This window comes from Helianthus annuus, chromosome 1 (genome assembly GCF_002127325.2).
Source record: "Helianthus annuus cultivar XRQ/B chromosome 1, HanXRQr2.0-SUNRISE, whole genome shotgun sequence".
Taxonomy (NCBI): Eukaryota; Viridiplantae; Streptophyta; class Magnoliopsida; order Asterales; family Asteraceae; genus Helianthus; species Helianthus annuus.
In genome coordinates, this window is record NC_035433.2 from 50,407,033 (window position 1) to 50,430,335 (window position 23,303).

The window sequence follows — 23,303 nt, forward strand, 5'->3', positions numbered from 1 at the left end:
CATGTTTGCCTAAGTCTCTTACATCACTTGGTGAAGACAAGTGTTTAGTATAATACTTTTTATTTTTAATCTTTTGCACTTTTTATTTGGTTTTGTATTAATGACTTTAATAACTAGTTGCTTATGTTGAAGGTGACTTTTCCTTATCGTTTGTCCGTGGTGTCTTGGCATTATTTTACTATTTAAAAGATTTTCACCATTCATATCTCCACGGTCTATATGAAGGTATGTTGGCTACCTGGTTGGGGCTTAAGGGAACGGTTTGGTAAGGGTCTTGCCCTTGTTCAGCGTCTAGAGGTCGTGCAAGGGACCTGGTTCAAATTTAGTAGGACCTCCTTCAATACCCAAAGGTATTGGATGGCGGGGGTTCAAACTCTTTGATCCCCTCATAAGTTAACTACTATTAATACTATAACCCGGCTATTTAGGACTGTATCCCTGCTGACTCAGACTACTTAGTCGAGGGTAACGTCACCTCCAAAAGAGGGGCCTACCATAATTTGCATTAATAACTTCATTCATTATCTTTCAATAATCCGACCCTTTAGGATTGTATCCTTGCTGACTCAAACTACTGGGTTGAGGGTAACGTCGCCTTCAAAAGAGGGGCCTACTACAATAACTAAGATAATCTCTTAAACAAATGCAAAAGTGCGAAAATAATCAAAGGTTATACTAATATATGAGTCGGATCCAAGTGATTCATCTTGTCTATATGTTTTTATTTTTATTTTATTTTTCAGCATTTAGTTAGTTTTATTTTCTTAGTTTAAATTTTTTTTTTTCTAACATTTTGATTTGCTTAGACGTTGAGGATAAACTGGTACTAAAAGCTCTTGTGTCCTTGGACGACCTCGGTATCTTACCAACACTATACTACGTCCACGATGGGTGCACTTGCCCATATGTGTGTTTAGTGTTAGTAAATATCGTGTTTTATAAATTTAAAACTTGGCTAAAAAGTGTAAAAAGGGCTTAAAATATATACCAAAAATATATTACACTACACGCACATCAAGTTTTTGGCGTCGTTGCCGGGGACACAAGGATTTTAAGAAAGTTAGGAATCAACGGCCTAATCATTTTTTTATTTTCTTTTTAATTTTTTAGGATTTTCTTAGTTTTTCAGCTTCTGCAGAGCTCAGCCCGGGCCGTGCCTGCTGAACACGCCCCCGTGCTCAATCATTGGAACTGGCAATCTTGTTTTAAGTCAGACAGTAAGCTGAACACGGGGCCGTGCTCACTCAACACGCCCCCGTGCCCAAGATTCAGTTACTGAAAACAGAACCGTTAGATCCCGGCGGTTGGTAATTTCTGACACAAACATGAGTAATGGTAATTCTTTTTACTTTCGGCACTCTTATGGTACGTGGTGTCAATTATGTGGAGGCAAACATAAAGAATTTGAATGTTACTTTCTAAATTATAAGCCCCACTATATAGACCGACCGTCTCCCTATAACCTTAAGAGGGGCGAAAGTAAAAATAATCACTATTTCTCCCTCGAATACGCCCAGCCAGATATTCTGGGAGAAATGCTCCTTGACGAGTTATTTCAACTAGAAAATCTAATTTTAAATTGGTTAAAGGAGCTTAGGAAGGACTTCAGTAATCCATCCCAAGACGACGACCATGAAGAAATGTTGGGTCGCATTCCAACAACCTCGTTGCTCCCAAAAATACCTTCAGTTCTAGCGAAGACTTGGACGATAGTCGTCCCTGTGCCGATTGTGCCGTGAAGGACTCCCCATCGACTTCGTTCGGTGCATACATAGACCTGAGCGATTCGGCATATACCTTCTTTAACGAGAGCCCGGGAAAGGGTTGGACTTGTCCACCTAGAATAAAAATAGGAATTACCCTCACCGACAACCTCTTGCGTTCTCGCCTTAGTCTAGGACACTTAAGGTATCTTAGGCACTTTGGGTTGTTCCATCCAGTAAGGAACCGCCCGATCCGAATAGACTCCTTAGAAATAGACGAACTTCATAATCAGCCCCTCGACACGGGGCCGTGTCCAGCCAACACGCCCCGTGTCCACCAAAAGATTCCCTTCTGACTTTTACGTCAGAATACGGACAAACTGTGTCAGGATTCTGTTTGCACACGGGGCCGTGTCCAGCCGACACGGGGCCGTGTCCAGCACGCTGTCGTTTTCTATAAATGAAGCCAAGAATTCTGCACATTTGGACCATCTAGGGACAGAGATTTGAAGGAATCTTCTCTCAACTATCCTAGGTATGTTCTAAAAGAAGTTTCCAACAACCTTCTTGTCCTTTCCTCTTTTATCCATTTCCTCTTCTTCATCTTTCTCCAAAAACCTCCATTAAAGTTTGAGAATTCAAGCTTTATGGCAAGAAATATTGGGTTTTATCCAAGGAATCTTGTTAAAAACAAGTTGTATAACATTGTTTTAAGTTACTATTACTCAAAAAGGCTTCACAAGTTAGAGAAAATAACTTAAAACTTCAAGATTCCTTGTTTCAAAATTATGCAGAAAGGTGAACGCGGGGCCGTGCTCATTGAGCACGGGGCCGTGTCCAAGATACTGTTTCAGTAAATAAGCTGTTTTCGGTTTATTTTCACAGAATGTCAAGTGAAAACAGTGAAACATCGTCCGTGCATTCAAGAAACAGTAGAAGTGGAAGAAGACCTTCCATTGAAGCTACCCTTGTACACTACGTCATGGCACTACGGGAGGCAATCGATGAATTGACTTCGGTAGACGAGGTCCTAATAGACCGTATAAATTATCTTACGGTAGGGCTGGAAAATAGTTTTCAAGAAATTAACCTCTTGCACCGGAGGTTAAATATTCTTGTGACTCCTCCCATGGAACCCATCCTCCCTCAAGAGGATTGGAACCTAGCGTTCGGAGTCAATAACCCTACCGGATGGGATGATATTCCAGCAGAACCTCCCTTGAAGATCCACAAGAGGTCCCGGTGGAAGTCACACCTCCTCAAACCAATGCCAATGAGCCCCCCTTTCTCCTCCCAAGGGAGATAGAGGAATGGCTCGCCGACATATTAGGAACCCATAACCGGAGGAAGGAGTTCTATGAAGCCACATTCAACCGAGACTACTATATTCTCAGAAATTTTTCTAATTAAAATAACGTGTATGCTAGAGGCTCCTTGGGTTAAAACTTCTTATGTTTACTTAACTACTAGTATTTTAGGACTATGTAATTCTCTATGGTTTTAATGGAATGATGATTTTAAGGTTTGATGGTGTCATAATAAATAAAACACACTCATGGTGGTCAAGGATGACAAGGGAAACGAGAAACATAAACCCATGCACGAAAACAAGGCACCCGACAACAATTTCTCCCTTACAGTCAGTTCAGCACGGGCCGTGCCCAGCCAACACGGCCCCATGCTGAACACCCTGCAGGAAAATGCCCAGTTCAGGTAACTGGACACGGGCCGTGTTCACCGAACACGCCCCCGTGTCCAGGCTTCTGTTTCTTTTCTTTAATTATTGTTACTGGCACCTGAACATGGGGCCGTGCCCGGTCCCCAGGGGGCCGTGTCCAGACTGCCAGTAACATAAATTTTTGCTTTTAAACACAATGTTACACATTCAATCAACCTAAAAATTTATTTTTGGGACACATTGAAGACAATGTGTAATTTAAGTGTGAGGGGGGATGCTAAAACCTTGAATTTTGCAAGTCCTAATAACAAGCCTTACACAAAACTCTATTGGAACCGCTAATCACCCCAAATTTTTTTCAAAATTTTTTTTTATTTTATCTTGTCTAAGTTTAAGTTGGGAATTCTAAGACTAACAAGGTTATATTTTTATAAGTTTACAACCGATAGCATCGTGATAAAAAGAACCAACATAAGAAAATTATGAAACGGCATGACAAGCTTAGTTAAAATTCGATTATATATACTCGATCACATAAAAAAACCCATTCCCACAAAAGTGAGTTTTTGAGCCTTTATTGAGCATACAAATATACATCTTTACGCTAAATGCTCATTTTTCGTTTCTTGTGTGAATAGCCGCTTGGTTCTTACGACTCTAGAACTTGCCACGACAATTCATTCCCGGTCCTTACCAACTTAAACCCAAGTAAGTAAATGATGGAGGCATTAGGACTAACCCTTTTTCTTTCAACACCATTATTTTTATTTTTCTTTTCACCTACCCAAAAATTCCACCTAGTTAACCCCTTTGAGCCTAAACCTTTTCATTTCTTAACCCAAAACCCTTTTTACCTACCAAAAAAACCCTTTTTATTTTTACCCTTTATTTTAAGTAACAAGCTCGGTTTTCATGTAACTAATATATATATATATATATATATATATATATATATATATATATATATATATATATATATATATATATATATATATATATTACTGATGTGTGTAAAATGCAACATATAAATTACATCAAATGAGTCATAAAACTAACCCTTTTTAAGTACTAATGTTGGAAAAAGAGTGTTTTTGTCTTCCTTTTGTATTTTCAGGATGAAATGAGCTCAAATTCACAAAAGAAGCAAAAAGACAGCTAAATCTAACATAAATACAAGAAAAGGAACAAAAGTAGACTGCCCGACCCCTCAACGGCATCCTCCCAAGCAGAAAAGAGAAGTCAGAAGACTGAACACGCCCCGTACTCAGCCAGCACGGGGCCGTGCCCAAGAAGCAGCAGAAAAGACAAACCTATAGAAGCTTCTATTGCCCACCACGGGGCCGTGTCCAGTGAGCACGGGGGCGTGGCGAAAGTACAGCAGGCGCATTAATTGTAATTGCGAATTACAATTAATGAAGAGAGATAGTGTCAGACAGGCACGGGGCGTGTCCAGCGGACAAGGGGCCGTGCCCAGCCTTCTGTTCAGTCTATAAATAAGAGTGCTTGGCTTCATTTCAACTCATCCCTTGGCACACCACCTCTCTCACACTTCATCCACCACCCACCACCACCATAACACCATCATCCACCACCATCATCCATTGTCCATCATAGAGTGTGTGAGTCATCTCGGGATCCAAGATTGATCGTAAGAGTTCTTGACAATCAAGGCCATGTTTGCCTAAGTCTCTTACATCACTTGGTGAAGACAAGTGTTTAGTATAATACTTTTTTATTTTTAATCTTTTGCACTTTTTATTTGGTTTTGTATTAATGACTTTAATAACTAGTTACTTATGTTGAAGGTGATCTTTCCTTATCGTTTGTTCGTGGTGTCTTGGCATTATTTTACTGTCTATATAAAATAAAAGATTTTCACCATTCATATCTCCACGGTCTATATGGAGGTATGTTGGCTACCTGGTCGGGGGTTAAGGGAACGGTTTGGTAAGGGTCTTGCCCTTGTTCAGCGTTTAGAGGTCCTGCAAGGGACCTGGGTCAAATTTAGTAGGATCTCCTTCAATGCCCATAGGTATTGGATGGCGGGGATCCGAACTCTTTGACCCCCTCATAAGTTAACTACTATTAATACTATAACCCAGCTATTTAGGACTGTATCCCTGCTAACTCAGACTACTTAGTCGAGGGTAACGTCACCGCCAGAAGCGGGGCCTACCACTATTTGCATTAATAACTTAATTCATTATCTTCCAATAATCCAACCCTTTAGGATTGTATCCTTGCTGACTCAAACTACTGGGTTGAGGGTAACGTCGCCTTCAAAAGAGGGGCCTACTACAATAACTAAGATAATCTCTTAAACAAGTGCAAAAGTGCGAAAATAATCAAAGGTTATACTAATACACGAGTCGGATCCAAGTGATTCATCTTGTCTATCTGTTTTTATTTTTTTTATTTTATTTTTCAGCATTTAGTTAGTTTTTATTTTCTTAATTTAAAAAGCCTTTTTAACTTTTTGATTTGATTAGACGTTGAGGATAAACCGGTACTAAAAGCTCTTGTGTCCTTGGACAACCTCAGTATCTTACCAACACTATACTACGTCCACGATGGGTGCACTTGCCCATATGTGTGTTTAGTGTTAGTAAATATCGTGTTTTATAAATTTAAAACTTGGCTAAAAGTGTAAAAAGGGCTTAAATATACATCTAAAATTATATTACACTTCGCACACATCAATTACAATGAAGTTAGAAATAAGCAAACAAAGCTCCTCAAACAAAAGCTTGTTTGGCTAAATACTTCATTTAAAATAAAAATTCACAAAAACAAAATGTTTTACGAAAATCGACGCTTTTTACGACTTTCGCCCTTTTTTCTACTAACCACTAACCTAACTACCCACCTTTAGCCCAAGCCTAACCCTTCACCCAAAAAGTCCTCTTGATATTTACAAAGGTATAAAGTTAAAAAAGAGGAGGATTGATTGCTTGGCAAGCTTATGGTAGGAATAAGTTCCATGCCGCTCTCGAGTGATTCACTAAAAATACACCTTCGGCCGAGTGTGAGTGATCTCTCCCGTGAGGTATGTGAACTTGTATATAAATGGAATTTTAGAAAGGCATGTTATGCCTTAATAAATAATTTACCTTATGAAAAGTTCTTAATAAACCATGACGAATAGGATTGTAAATAAGTAAAAACAAAACCTAAACAATCTTGGAAACATCCCGACACTCTATGACAAGCCAAAACCTTCTCTTCTACCCATTCTATTTGGGAGTGTAAGCCACATATTAAAGAGTTTTGCTTGAGGACAAGCAAAAATTCAAGTGTGGGGGTATTTGATGTGTGTAAAATGCAACATATAAATTACATCAAATAAGGCATAAAACTAACCCTTTTTAAGTACTAATGTTGGAAAAAGTGTGTTTTTGTCTTCCTTTTGTATTTTCAGGATTAAATGAGCTCTAATTAACAAAAGAAGCAAAAAGGCAGCTAAATCTAACATAAATACAAGAAAAGGAACAAAAGTGGATTGCCCGACCCCTCGACAGCATCCTCCCAAGCAAAACAAAGAAGACAGAAGACTGAACACGCCCCGTGCTCAGCGAGCACGGGGCCGTGCCCAAGAAGCAGCAGAAAAGACAAACCTGTAGAAGCTTCTATTGCTCACCACGGGTGCGTGCCCAGTGTACACGGGGGCGTGCCCAAAGTACTGCAGGCGCATTAATTGTAATTGCAAATTATAATTAATGAGGAGAGATAGTGTCAGACAGGCATGGGGCCATGCCCAGCGGACACGGGGCCGTGCCCAGGCCTCTGTTCAGCATATAAATAGGAGTGCTTGGCTTCATTGCAACTCATCCCTTGGCACACCACCTCTCTCACACTTCATCCACCACCCACCACCATCACAACACCATCATCCACCACCATCATCCATTGTCCATCATAGAGTGTGTGAGTCGTCTCGGGATCCAAGATTGATCGTATGAGTTCTTGACAATCAAGGCCATGTTTGCCTAAGTCTCTTACATCACTTGGTGAAGACAAGTGTTTAGTATAATACTTTTTATTTTTAATCTTTTGCACTTTTTATTTGGTTTTGTATTAATGACTTTAATAACTAGTTGCTTATGTTGAAGGTGACTTTTCCTTATCGTTTGTCCGTGGTGTCTTGGCATTATTTTACTGTCTATATAAAATAAAAGATTTTCACCATTCATATCTTCACGGTCTATATGGAGGTATGTTGGCTACCTGGTCGGGGGTTAAGGGAACGGTTTGGTAAGGGTCTTGCCCTTGTTCAGCGTTTAGAGGTCCTGCAAGGGACCTGGTTCAAATTTAGTAGGACCTCCTTCAATACCCAAAGGTATTGGATGGCGGGGGTCCAAACTCTTTGATCCCCTCATAAGTTAACTACTATTAATACTATAACCCGGCTATTTAGGACTGTATCCCTGCTGACTCAGACTACTTAGTCGAGGGTAACATCACCTCCAAAAGAGGGGCCTACCATAATTTGCATTAATAACTTAATTCATTATCTTTCAATAATCCGACCCTTAAGGATTGTATCCTTGCTGACTCAAACTACTGGGTTGAGGGTAACGTCGCCTTCAAAAGAGGGGCCTACTACAATAACTAAGATAATCTCTTAAACAAGTGCAAAAGTGCGAAAATAATCAAAGGTTATACTAATATACGAGTCGGATCCAAGTGATTCATCTTGTCTATCTGTTTTTATTTTTATTTTATTTTTCAGCATTTAGTTAGTTTTATTTTCTTAGTTTAAGTTTTTTTTCTAACATTTTGATTTGATTAGACGTTGAGGATAAACCGGTACTAAAAGCTCTTGTGTCCTTGGATGACCTCGGTATCTTACCAACACTATACTACGTCCACGATGGGTGCACTTGCCCATATGTGTGTTTAGTGTTAGTAAATATCGTGTTTTATAAATTTAAAACTTGGCTAAAAAGTGTAAAAAGGGCTTAAAATATATACCAAAAATATATTACAGTACACGCACATCATGAGTGAATCCCAGTTTAATCAAGTTTAAATAAAAAGTCACAGTGAACAGTATTGAGGGCGATCCCGCAATTACATTTGTTTCCATGTTATACCAATTATCACCCGTCGGTACTGTCAAACCTGACTTGTGGAATTGTTACTCCTTGACCAGATGGTAACAAATTTTGTATACAAAACCCCAACATACCCACGATAATTGTATTCTTACAAATACTCAATAACTGTTATTCGCATAGAAAGGTATTTAAGGTTTTGTAAAAACAATTAACAAAAGGTTAACAAAAAGTGGATCAACTCACATTGCTGTTTTAAGGTTTTCAGTAAGGATTACCTGAGAATAATCTATAAATTACACAAATGCACGTGTGTTAGTATAATAACCCATTTTAACATTAGTAATACCCTCCCTGAGACGGCATTCCAACGACTACGTCGGGTAGAACCACGACAGCCGTTACGGAACCCTAGATCAATCGGGCAGAGTATCTAATACGTCTCCAGGGGTTATAATACTTACATCGTAGCAGAACCTTGCGAAATAGGGGGTATTAGACTCGGGTATAATGCCCACTATGTGAAAATTTAAGAGAAAAAACGATGTTTTGAACGAGTTTCGACTGAAGCCGATGGCCTCTATTTATAGGGTCTGATCTTGACTCTCTCGCGGCCCGCGTAAGATAAGGCAAAGCCTTACGCGGCCCGCGTCAATGTTGGGTCAACGTGTAGCTTAGTTGGGTCATCACATAGGTCTGCCGGGTGTTGGGCCACGTGGCCGCACCGGGCTGTGCCATCTATCTGGTCTCACGCGGCCTGCGTAAAAGCTTGGGGTGGGTCTACGCGGCCCGCCTCAGCTTAATATTTATTGTTTTTAATTTATTTTATATGTTATGTTATATTTCGGGTTCGGTTTTCACATACGGGGTGTTTTTAAAGATATATTGGGATATTTTAACATATATTAGGGTGTCAGAAAAATTATCGAGGGTGTCGGTTCAGGGTTGTTATATCCTCCCCACCTTGTTTTAGAGCTCGTCCTCGAGATCTACTGGAACAAATGCGGATATTTCTTTTGCATTTCTGATTCAAGCTCCCATGTATACTCAGGTCCTCTTTTGGAGTCCCACTTCACTTTGACCAGAACTAATCTCTTATGTTTGAGATTCTTGATTTTCCTATCTTCAATTTGTAGAGGCCTCTCTACAAACCTGAGTTGTTCATTTATCTCTATATCCTTAAGAGGCATCACGAGTGATTCATCAGCTAAGCACTTTTTGAGATTAGATACAGGAAATACATCATGTATTCCTGCCATTTCCTCTGGCAGTTGTAGCTGTTAGGCTAAAGGTCCTATTTTTTTAATAATCTTAAAAGGTCCAATGTACCTGGGACTTAGCTTTCCTCTTTTGATGAATCTTACCACTCCTTTCCAGGGAGAGACTTTTAACAATACCTTATCACCTACTTGGAATTCTAACGGCTTACGTCTGTTATCAGCGTAGCTCTTCTGTCGATCATGTGCTGCTTTCAGTCGTTCCTTGACTTGAATGATTTTATCTGTTGTTTCCTGTACTATCTCAGGTCCAGATAGTTGCTTTTCCCCAATTTCTGCCCAACAGACTGGGGTTCTGCACTTTCGTCCATAAAGTGCTTCGAATGGTGCAGCATTGATACTTGTGTGATAACTGTTATTATAAGAAAATTCTATTAAAGGTAAGTGATCGTCCCAATTACCTCCAAAATCAATTACACAAGCTCTAAGCATGTCTTCCATTGTCTGAATTGTCCTTTCGCTTTGTCCGTCCGTTTGAGGATGATAAGCCGTCCTTAGATTCAGCTTGGTTCCCATTGCTTTTTGGAAACTTGACCAAAAATGAGAGGTAAAACGGCTATCCCTATCAGAAACAATTGATAAAGGTATTCGATGTAATGAAACAATTTCATTTACATATAATTTGGCTAATTGTTCCATGCTAAAAGTTTCCTTCATTGGTAAGAAATGAGCTGACTTGGTTAGCCTATCTACAATCACCCAGATTGTATCATTACCTTTTCTTGTTTTGGGTAACTTGGTAACAAAATCCATTGTTATTAATTCCCATTTCCAAACTGACATTTCTAATTGTTGTAATAAACCTGAGGGTTTCTGGTGTTCAGCTTTAACTTGTGAGCAAGTTAAACATTTAGAAACATAAGCTGCTATATCCTTTTTCATTCCTATCCACCAGAAATTTTTCCTTAAATCCTGGTACATTTTATCATTTCCTGGATGCATCGTATATTTAGACTTATGAGCTTCATCTAATATATGGTGACGTAAATTTCCTAATTTAGGTATCCACATTCTCTTCTTATGGAATCTCCAAATTCCATCTGTTCCTTGTTCTAATTCCTTAATCATTCTTTTAAATTTTTCAGTATCTTCCTTGATTACTAAGCAATTCCATCCAGCATCTTTGTCTCATATTCAACTCTTTTTGCCCGAAAACATATCTTAAGCTTTGATGATCTGTAAATATGGTAAACTTACTACCATAAAGATAATGTCTCCAAATCTTAAGGGCAAAAATTATAGCTCCTAATTCCAAATCATGGGTTGAATAATTCTCTTCATGACTCTTGAGCTGTCTAGAGGCGTAAGCTATAACCTTTTGACGTTGCATTAACACATCCGTAACCTAACTTAGAAGCATCACAAAAGACTACAAAGTCTTTAGTTCCTTCTGGTAAAGCTAATATGGGTACATGGGTCAATCTTTACTTAAGGATTCTAAAAGCTTCTTCTTGTTTTGGTCCCCATTCAAACTTAATGGATTTACAGGTTAACTTGGTTAAGGGAATGGCTATTCTAGAAAAATCTCGAATAAATCTTCTATAATAACCGGCCAATCCTAAGAAACTTCTAACCTCGGTTGGTGATTCAGGAGTTTTTCATTTAGTAATTGCCTCGATCTTTGTTGGATCCACATGGATTCCTTCATGGTTAACTAAGTGTCCAAGAAATTGTACCTGTTCTAACCAAAACTCGCACTTTGAAAACTTAGCGTAAAGTTTTTCCTTTCTTAATAGACTTAAAAGTAGGTGCAAGTGCTTTGCATGCTCTTCCTTACTCTTAGAGTAAATTAGAATATCATCTATGAAGACAATTATGAATTTATCCAAATATGGCTTACATATCCGGTTCATCATGTCCATAAATGCAGCTGGGGCATTTGTTAAACCAAATGGCATGACAGTAAATTCATAATGACCATACCTTGTTCTGAATGCGGTTTTAGGGATATCCTCTTCCTGTACCTTTAATTGATGATATCCTGATCTTAAATCGATTTTAGAGAAAATTCGAGCTCCTTGAAGTTGATCAAACAAATCATCGATCCTCGGCAATGGATACCGATTCTTAATCGTGACCTTGTTCAATTCACGGTAGTCAATGCACATACGCATTGATCCGTCCTTCTTTTTTAGCAAATAAAATCGGCGCTCCCCATGGCGATGAGCTTGGCTGTATGAATCCTTTCTCCAACAATTCGTCTAATTGTTTCTTTAGTTCTTGCATTTCAGCGGGTGCCAAACGGTAAGGTGCTTTGGCAATCGGTGCTGTTCCTGGTAGTAGATGGATTCTGAATTCAACTTCCCTATCTGGCAGTAGTCCTGGTAATTCCTCTGGAAAGACATCTGAAAACTGGGACACTACTGGAATGTCTTTTAATTCTTTTCCTTTAGTGTTAGTGATTATAGAAATGAAATACACTATAGATCCTTTTCTTATATAGCTTGCAGTTTTCATCACAGAGATAAATTTAGTGGATCTAAATGATTTATCTCCTTTAATTGTGATCTTGTCACCCTTTGGTGAATTTACTTGAATTGACTTTTGATCACATAAAATACTGGCTTTATTGGCTATTAACCAATCCATTCCTAACACAACATCAAATCCTGCCAGATTCATTAGGTAAAGGTTTGCAATAAATTTTGATTAAAAATTTCTATTCTTGCTCCCTGCAAGATTTCAGAAATTCTAATGGTTTCTCCATTCGCGGTTTCTACTAGACATTCTTATGGTAGTTTAGTTAATGATTGATTTAGAAGTTTGCAAAATGAAGTATTAATAAAACTTTGGTTTGCACCAGAGTCAAATAATACTTTAGCAAAAATATCATTAACTAAAAACGTACCAGCTATGACGTCCAGGATCATCTTGGCTTCATCTGCAGTTAGAACAAATGCTCTAGCATTTTTAGGGTTCTTGTTGTTTGCAGCTGGAGCCAATTTCGGGTAGTTTGGCTTGATATGACCTTTTTCTCCACAGTTGAAGCACATTCCATTACTCGTTTTCCTCTTGCAATCTTCTTCCTTATGTCCTGGCGCCTTACAGTAATTGCAGTGAGTGGAGCATTTTCTAGAATGCTTCTTCTTGCAGATCCTACAGTATGGTGCATAGGTAGAACCTACATTCCTACGGTTAGAATTCCCAGAACGGAATACTTGAGTAAGCCTTTGGGTTAGGTTTCTCCTCTGGTCTTCTTCTCTAGTTCGCACTAGTTCATCAGTCAAGGTATTGGCTAGTTCTACAGCTTCTTCTATGGTTTGGGGTCTAGCTGCCTTGACTACATGTCTAATCTCTCCAATTAATCCCCAGATATAACGGGAGATTAATATCGGTTCAGGTGATGCAAGGGTTGGTACTATTCTAGCATATTCAAAGAATGTGGTAGTGTAACTCTTACTGTCTACCCCGGTCATTCTAAGATTCAGAAACTTATTTGCTATCTGTTCCTTTTCATTGGGAGGGCAGAACTTCCTTTCTACCATATTTTTGAACTCCTCCCATTCCATGTTGTATACTCTATCACTTCCTCTTGACTAGAGGATAGTGTTCCACCACTCTAGAGCTGCATTCTTAAATAAATTAGAAGCAAACATTATCCTATCTTCTTCGGCACACTTGCTTATTTTCAGAACAGCTTCAGTTTTCTCTATCCAGCGTAGAGCTGCAATGGGTCCTTCATTACCCGAGAATTCTATTGGTTTACAGGACCATAATTCTTTATAAGAACAACCATATGGCATGGTTCTTCTTCTTTTAGGAATGGGCGCTTGAAGTACGGGTCCATTGTTCACGCTGTGTTCTGGTTCACTTGGTCGCTTACTGCTATGCTTACTTTTATTATTCGCTTCTTGAACTGTTTGAATAATAAATGGCATTGCATCTATAATTCCTTGTGCCACTATGTGCTGAACGTCACTATTATCCATTTGGTTTCCATTTTTATTGTTGTTCGGATTCTCGTTATTCAGATTATCATTATTTGAGTGGTTGTCGTTCTGAATATTATCATTCTGGTTTTCCTGATTCACTTCGTTGTCCATCTGAATTTTAAACATTTACCAAATATTAATATCACAAATAATATTTGAATATAGCCAATCACATGACACACACTTTTGGTCAAAAGCGTCGAGCATTACGACTTTTACTCTATTCATCTATTACACACCAGTACTGAAATTAAAATTACAATACCGACTGAAATGTAAAGCTACAATACTAGTAGTATGCATCCATAGTTTTTTTTTCTAACACATACACACATATATTATTATTATATTATTATTATTATTATTATTATTATTATTATTATTATTATTATTATTATTATTATTATTATTATTATTATTATTATTATTATTATTATTATTATTATTATTATTATTTCTACCGTTCCTGCCGTCACATTCACGGATATGAATTCATCCAAAAATCCATATTGCGCTCGTCATATTTCCATACGAGCCGCTCTCCCACCTGTCTCATTCGTTCACTACTTTCTAGAATTTTCTCACCGAAAGTCCTAAGTTCTTGTACGTTTTCTACACTCATTGGGGGTGCAGGTTCTAGGACTGGGTTTGGAATCTGATGTGCGGGTTCCTGGTACGGGGCCTGGTATGGGTAGGGATTCTCTAAGATCTCTCTAATGTATGATCATTAACGTAATAGGGATTTTGAGGATCTAACCCTGGGTAGGCTCCTAGGTTGGGCATTGGCACATTTTCCTGTATTGGGTTTTGTTGCACATAGTCCCTAACATCGTCCCACCAGGGGTCGTAATTGTTTGGGTCTAGGGGATTTGGTGCAGGTACCCTAGGTATCTCCTCCGGGTTGTAATCAGACATTTCTATTTGGTTTTCAGGGTTTTCTAGCTCCATGGGTTGGTCAAGAATCGGTGGTTGTGGTTGGGGTGCTAGTATTTGCTCCAGGTTTGGGTCAGCTGCAGTGGTTTCTAAAATATGGATATCAGCTATACCCCTATTGAGCATATCCTGGGCGTAGGCATCGGTTTCTCTTTTAGCTGCGGCTAACACTCGCTGTTCCTGCAACTTTTTCATACGTTTCCTACGCTCGTGTGCTCCCCTACTGAACCATCCCCTCTTTTTCTGAGGAAATGGCTCTTCAGATTGAGCCTTAAACACAAAGATTCCTTCTTCCGTATCAGCAGAGTACCCTGAGAGGGCAGGCTGAGAAGAGGAGGTGCCTTCGCTTCTAGGCGAACCAGACAATTGACAATACGCGTCAGATGGTCCTTGGTCGCTCATACTGTAAACTAAAAGATAGTCAGATAACACATAACAAGAAAATACAATTATGCACGTATTTTCGTAATTTATTTCCTAACACTTTGAATTTTGATGTCAGCGGAACACTTCTGTGGCTGAATCAGTGGCATAGCTTTGATACCACCTTCTGTCACAGCCCCCGATCCCTAATCCCCGGGAACGGGTGGCCGCGAGCCAGTTTCGGTGGTATCATGTTATTAACCAATTTGGCAGCGGAAATTTTATCAGGACCGTAGTTAGGAAATATTAAATCAGAGTAAACCACCACATTTTATAATATTAAATACATGGGTGAAACCCAAGTTTTCAGTATACACACTTTTATAGGAATAAATCGTATTTTATTTAATAAAACATCTATTTATTCTTAGGTGACTTTATTGCCACTTTTCCAAGCCTTCAGTGCTGTCAAGCTGGCTTCTATTTGGCTTTCACATATTGTTACCTGAAATGCGTTTTTAAAAACATTTTGTCAGTGGGAAATACTGGTGAGTGAATCCCAGTTTAATCAAGTTTAAATAAAAGTCACAGTGAAGAGTATTGAGGGCGATCCCTCAATTACATTTGTTTCCAAGTTATACCAATTATCACCCGTCGGTACTGTCAGACCTGACTTGTGGAATTGTTACTCCTTGACTAGGTGGTAACAAATTTTGTATACAAAACCCCAACATACCCACGATAATTGTATTCTTACAAATACTCAATAACTGTTATTCGCATAGAAAGGTATTTAAGGTTTTGTAAAAACAATTAACAAAAGGTTTACAAAAAGTGGATCAACTCACATTGCTGTTTTAAGGTTTTCAGTAAGGATTTCCTGAGAATAATCTATAAATTACACAAATGCATATGTGTTAGTATAATAACCCATTTTAACATTAGTAATACCCTCCCCGAGACGGCATTCCAACGACTACGTCGGGCAGAACCACGACAGCCGTTACGGAACCCTAGATCAATCGGGCAGAGTATCTAATACGTCTCCAGCGGTTATAATACTTACATCGTAGCAGAACCTCGCTAATTAGGGGGGTATTAGACTCGGGTATAATGCCCACTATGTGAAAATTTGAGAGAAAGAACGATTTTTTGAACGAGTTTCGACTGAAGCCGATGGCCTCTATTTATAGGGTCTGATCTTGACTCTCTCGCGGCCCGCGTAAGATAAGGCAAAGCCTTACGCGGCCCGCGTCAATGTTGGGTCAACGTGTAGCTTAGCTGGGTCATCACATAGGTCTGGCGGGTGTTGGGCCACGTGGCCGCACCGGGCTGTGCCATCTATCTGGTCTCACGTGGCCCGCGTAAAAGCTTGGGGTGGGTCTACGCGGCCCGCCTCAGCTTAATATTTATTGTTTTTAATTTATTTTATATGTTATGTTATATTTCGGGATCGGTTTTCACATACGGGGTGTTTTTAAAGATATATTGGGATATTTTAACATATATTAGGGTGTCGGAAAAATTATCGAGGATGTCGGTTCAGGGTTGTTATATCTGGTGCTTGGTGTAGCTGATGATTGCTGTTGGGTTGACTTTGGAGCTTCTTGTTGAGAGCTTTCAGCAGGAAATTCTTTCATGAGTTCTTTGGGATCCACTTTGGCCAATTTTGCAATGTTGAATTGCATCTTCTCCATCAGTTGTTGCACTTCTCTCACCTGTTTTGAGTTGCTGGCTATGTTTTTCTGAACTTTGTTGAATTCAGTTTGAGCTTTCATCTGAATTGCATCCCATTCTTTTGACAGCTTCTCAAGGGCATCTGTGATACTGTTATTACTTGCCCTTAGTATGGTAACTTCCTCCAAAACTCTGTTTGAACTGCTTGACTGCCTTGATTCCACAGCCTTTGTAACTTGTGCCTTGATGTTTTCTATTTCTGTGAGAATCATCTGGATTTCTGATGTAGAGATGTTGGATTCTGGTGCCTTTTCTTTCATCTTTTGGAGAGACTTTAGTGCTTCAGTGTTTTCTTCAGTTTGTTTCTTCTATTACTTCCACTGATTCTGACAAAGTCTTCATATCAGCCCTTTGACCTTGTATTTCTGACAGCAACATATCAAGTTTTTCTTCTACTGGATTTCTTTTGCAGACTTTGTAAACACTTTCCAGCACAGTTTCCAGATTTTCTTGATTCATAGGTGTTTCAGGGATATTTGGAACAACAGATGTTCCTGCTAACATTCCAGCTGTAAACACATTTGCTGCTGTTTTGGAAATGATAGGGTCACTTTTGGCTTTACCAGATTTTGGTGCAACCTTAAGTTTACCAGTATCATCTCCACCAGTGGTGAGTAACATATTCTTATCCTGGATTTCCTTATGTCCTTGAATCACATTAATATGTGATTCTCCATAAGATTTTGAGGTAAACATGTTACCTTTCTCCAGATTTCCTTGATTAGTTTCCTGATCTCTATCTGTTGGGATCTCATCCTCTTCCTCATTTTCTGATTCAGAGTTGAGATTAAAAGAACTAGTAACCTCTTCATCAACATCAATCTTTTTATGTTCTAAATTGTAAGAAACATGAACTGAACTTTCTGATTTTGTTTATTTTGAGTGAGTATCAACTAACACAATTTTTGAAAGTGATGTACCAGCAATATGAGATTCATCATGATGTATCACTTCAGTTGCTTCAATTTCAGTGCCATCAAAGTGAGTTTCTTCATAGTTCTTCTTCAGCATCTTCATGAGTTCCTCCAGCAATGTGTGATTCTGCATAGTGTTCATGTACTGTCTCTTGATGAATATCAATTCATGATGAATTCTTTCTTCATGAATTTGTTGACTCTCAACATCATCTGTCTTGTTTTCTGGTGAATTAGTAATCATCAGAATTCCTTCTCCTCCTGCAGCCTCTGTTTCTGATGTCCAGGACTTCTGAACTACTTCTTCTTCTTCTTCTGGCGATGAAGAACAGTTAAAAACTTCTTTGCTGGCTTTTTCTGTTGGAGAATCTGATTTGGTCAGAAGTGCTTCATGCTGTATTCTGTACTGTGAATCTGGTGTATTGAGACATAGCATGCTTTCTGGTAACTTAGGGATATCTTTGTCAGATTCCCATCCATGATTGGAACTCCAGGCCTTCATGGTATTTGAATTCCACATTTCTTCCAAAATTGGAATTTCTATGTCTCTTGCAGCAAATGTTTCAGAAATGAAAACAAAGATTAACCTTGGATATGGCAGATGTGAGGTTATTCTTCCATTTCTGGTGATGATTGACCTCTTGATCAGGTTGAAAATTTCTGACCCATAATCAATTTTGAACCCAGTTATGAGTCCATACATGATTGTCAGAATAGCTTGACTGATTTGATCAGTTCCTCCTATCTTTGAGGTGAGACATTTGTTTAGCACTTCCATCATCACTTGCCAGATGGCTGGCATTTCATTTCTTCTAATTGCGCCAATTTTGTTGATTTTCTTGTTCTTGTAACCAAGCCCAATGATAAAGCTTATTAACTCTTCTCTGCTTGATGCTTCAATGTAATTATCAAGAATAGGTAGTTCAAGTCATTCTCTTACCCTTGCAGGGGTTAATGTTACAAAAACACTTCCCCATACATGAGCAGAGACCTGATTTTCTTCAACTTCATTAAAAGTGTGAACAAATTGCTGTAGTAGCTTTTCTGGTACTTCTCTCTCTTTTGTTAGTGTTCCTGAGATTGGACAATTCATGAGATACTTTATCAGAAGTTGACATCTCACATCATACTCCGAATGCTCTGTATTCATCAGCAGATTGTTTTCTTTCATTGGTAGAAATTCTGTATCTTCAACAAAAGGTACTTCATGTTGAACAATTGGGATGTTGAGGTTTACTTCGGCCATTGTTGAATTTTGTGAATTAGGGTTTGGAATTTAGGGATTTTTGGACTTTGAGTGAGGAATAGGGGATGTTTTGGTTTGAAGTTTTTGTGAAGAAGGTTTGTGATTTTCGAATTTCTGCTAAGTGAGATTTATATAGTGAGGGTTTTAGCAGAGAATTGTGGGTTTATGGAGTTGAGGGGATATGGAACGTGTCATGTAATGGCAGTTAAAGGATCATTAATTGTCTTTATTACCGTTAGATCGTGTGATGTGAGTTTTGGTTCAGAATATAACCGTTGGATCGTGGGTATCAAGACATTAATGATGATTAATCGTGTAATCGTGGTTGTGCCCTTTCAACTTGTTCTTTCAATTTGTAGTTTCTTCAATCATTCCTTTCACTGAAGTGTTAAACTGAATTTTGATTGAAGAAAGCTATCGGTTATATGACACCTTTTCATCTTTGTGGACCCCATTTAGTAAGAGGTCCAATCAGCTTTTCTTCATCTGCATCCTCCTTTTCTTGTAAGTCAAAGTCCCATTCTGATGATGTCATCAGAATTTCAACATAAATTCTGTTAAAAATATGTATTTCCTTTTGTTCTGACTTCTGTTGACTTTTTAGATGTGGTCAACAGAAGTCATCAATTCTCAACAGAATTTATTGGTTGTGTTTTCCCCCTAAACTTGTGACCCTTTTCAACAGATTTTTGAAGTTACACTTTTGATTGATATAGAGGTATACATGCACCCTCCTTTTTTTTTATTTTTAAGATGAGAGGGAATGAGACAAGATCAGAGGACTTACATGTGTTTTTCTGGTTGCATCAATGTTTCTTTGGCTTTTTCTGATGTTTTCTAAAACTTTTTACCATGATGGAGTTTTATCAGAAAACCAGTTTAGATTACCAGATTTTATCTTCTGTCATCAGAAATTCATAATTTTGTGTCAAATATTTTTGTTTTCTGATGATCATGTTTCTCGTTTTTCTTTACCCATTACCCAATCCATAAGTCAGTCAATCAAAGCAATATAAGAAGCATACTATATAAACATATTAACATGCAAACTATCTACACAAGCAAGATTCAGACAAGGAAAGTCCTAATCTATATCTATCCCTTCTCCATGCTCTATCTCAAGCAGTACCCGAAGTTCAGTCATCAATCCAGAATTTTGATTAGTAGGTCTGAGCAGACTGATATTCATGTTTTATTGGAGACTCATCTCAGCCCTGAGATATCCAGCAGGAACTCCTCCAAAGCCAAGCTGGCTTGTGATTTTCTTCATTAGAAATCGAGGATACATCAAAAATGGCCTGCCAGACCACATATTACTTGCAAAATATTTCATTAAATAATAAGAGAAGTTGTAAGGAATGTTCAATATGAGGGCTTAGACAGTCTCCAACAACCTATGGGATGCTTCATGATGATTAATGGCCTTCTTTGAGAAGCATGCACCCATTTGTGTGATCAGAAATTGCCATGGCTTGATGAAGCCATTTTTGTTGACTGCTCGGGGTTCGTTTATGGGATTGTACCCCATTTGCGTCAAGGTTTCTTCAATCTCAGTCTTTGAGAACATCAGAACATTATAATCATCATTGAGTTGTAGAGTCGTTCTGATTATATCTTCAGTTACTCGAACTCTTTGATTGAGCACAACACTTTCAATAAATATCTGTCCCCTATCCTCACAATCTGACAAAGTTGCATTTTGCAAGAATGTTTGAGGAATTTCAGGGAAGACTATTATATTGGCTGTGAGGGCATACTTCAAGTTACATGCCATGAGCATATTCACCACTGTTTGGCATCCTTCCTAGAGAGGACCCTCAAAGCTGGTTCTAAGTTTGAGGTTGTGGTATGGATGTTGAGGAAGTGAGAAACGATCAGCTCTTATGGTAAGTATTTTTGTGAGTGAGTGAAGATGTGAGTGTGTGTAGAAGAAGGTGAAGAAGTTTTCTGGTGATTCCTTATGTGATGGTGACAGACTTTGCTTAATGTGGTGAACATATATAGTAAACTTAAAGTTTGCCATAAATGGTATCCACCTACTAATAGATTTTGTCCACCACAATCTTTGTTATTAAATTTCTATCAGGTTGCATAAAGAATAACTCAGATAAAACTCTCTGCATTAAATGATTTAGGCGGCCATTTTAAGATTATCTATCATGATTACCTACCATTGTCACTTCAGTGTATTTAATGAAAGAGAGAAAAAGCTTTACACCCACTAACGAGTTCCTAGAAAAACTTCTGTCATATGACGTTTTCAACACAAGAGAGAAAAAAAACAATAGAAAAAAATACAGAAAACTAAAACTCACATAATACAGATTATGAATTTGCTGATATGAGATATAAATAAAGGTGATGACATGCATGAACTTGTTCTAATAATCATTCAATGATTCTGATTTTTTCAAAATGTTTTCTAATGAGGTACCAAAATTTCTGATGATATATCAGATTTTCTGATGATACATCAGATTTCTGATAATTTATCAGATTTTCTGGTACTTTATCAGATATACAATCCCTTTCTTTTGATTATCTTTGAGACAAGTTGTCAAGCATTTTTCTGGTAATAAGGTTATTTGAAAGACCTTTATCACAGAATTGACCAAGATTTAGCAGATTGTACCTTAAGCCTTCAACATAGGCTACTTTCTCTATGGTCAAGCATTCATACCTTATACATCCGTATCCCATGATCCTCCCTTTCACTCCAATTTCAAACTTTATCATTTTACCCAGCTTTGAAACAAAGTTGCTGAGTAAGCTCCTATCCCCAGTCATGTGTTTGGAGCTTCCTGAATCGCAGTACCAAATCTGCTGCACATGATGGTCCTGAAATGGAATGGTTAGAGGTTTTTTGGTACCCAGGCATGCTTGGGTACTCTTTTTGATGAAATTTTAATCCGATTATTTCTTCTTAATGGTCTTTCATCAGAATTTCTGTTATATGCTGAGCCATAAACAAATTTTTATTTTTCTTTTGGAGATGGTGTTGAACAAGCTTCAGTATGTCAACACACATACAAGATTCATCAGAATTTTCTGATATACTTTCTTGTGATGGAATGATGGGATAATTTTGAAAAAATGAGTGAACTGCTTCTGGAGTTTTCACAGACTCTTGTTTGCATTCACTTCTTTTTGGTTCAAAGCTGGGTTTATCAAAAGAGTATTCAGAACAGGTTGACTTGCAAGTTTCAGAATCAGTTTCTGATGTAAATTTATCAGAAATCTGTTGAGTTGCTTTTACAAAGATAGTGGGTTTGTTGTTACTTGTTCTTACATATCCCAAACCCTCTCCTTTGTTCTTTGGTGTGGACTCAATGAAATTTATAAATTCTTTGGCTTGTTGAATACCTCTTACACTAATTTCTTTATCATTGATTTTCTTGTAAAGATATTTTCTTTCATTTTCATAGAACTCAATTTTAGCTCTTTGATCTAAACTTTCTTCTATGAGTAATTGCTTTTCAAGAATAATTTTGTTCATGGTCCTTTGCAACTCATCAGATTTTTCAGTATCTGATTTATGTTTAACTTGCAGATTTCGAAAATCTGACATGAGCTCATTTAGCTTGTGTTCAAGATCAAGATTGTCTAAATTTACCTGTTGTCCTGAAGTTTCTATGGTATGTCATCAGAAAGTGCCATGAGGCAGAAATTGGCCATTTCTTCTTCTTCTTCTTCTTCATCAGAAGAGTCATCAGATAGCCATGTATCTGTCCCTGCAATTAAGCTGACTTGTTGTTGCTTCTTCTTAGCTTCATCAAGCTTCTTCTCATAATAAGCAACATCTTTCAGCTTCTTGGTCTTGCATTCTGATGCATAATGACCTCTTTGCTTACACTTGTAGCACACAACCTCAGCTTTCCCTTTATCCTTAGATCTAACTTTTTCCTTAGATCTTCCATCCATCCTCCCTCTGTCACTTCTCTGGTATCTCTGGCCTCCTCCCCTCAACGTCTGCTCAAATGTTTTGGTGAGCAGTGCTATTGCTTCAGCAAAGGCTGAAAAATCTGATGAAGTATAAGAAATTTCAAAACTTTGGCTGTTTGAAGGTTGTGGATCATTGGAAGGTGTTGGTCTTTGTGAGTTTGAGATAAGAGATAAAGATCCCCCTCTTTGAATGGTCTTTTCAAATATTTCTTCCTCTCTGGGGATCAAGATGCTGTATAAGTCATGAAGACTCATGTTTCCTAGTTCTAAGGTTGAGGACAAAGTCATGGTTAGACTTCTCCATTCTCTAGGTAAAGCATCAAGAAATTTTATGTTTCTTTCATCATTTCATTTAGTTATACCAAATTTCTTTAGCTCGTTTAAAAGTTTTGTAAATCTTTGACATGTATCATTTAAGCTTTCATTGGGTAAACTTTTAAACCTCTCATATGAGGAAACATTGTTTGTTCTCTTGTTTCTTCTCATCCTTTCTCCTCCTTCACAAAGATTTTCCAACTGATCCT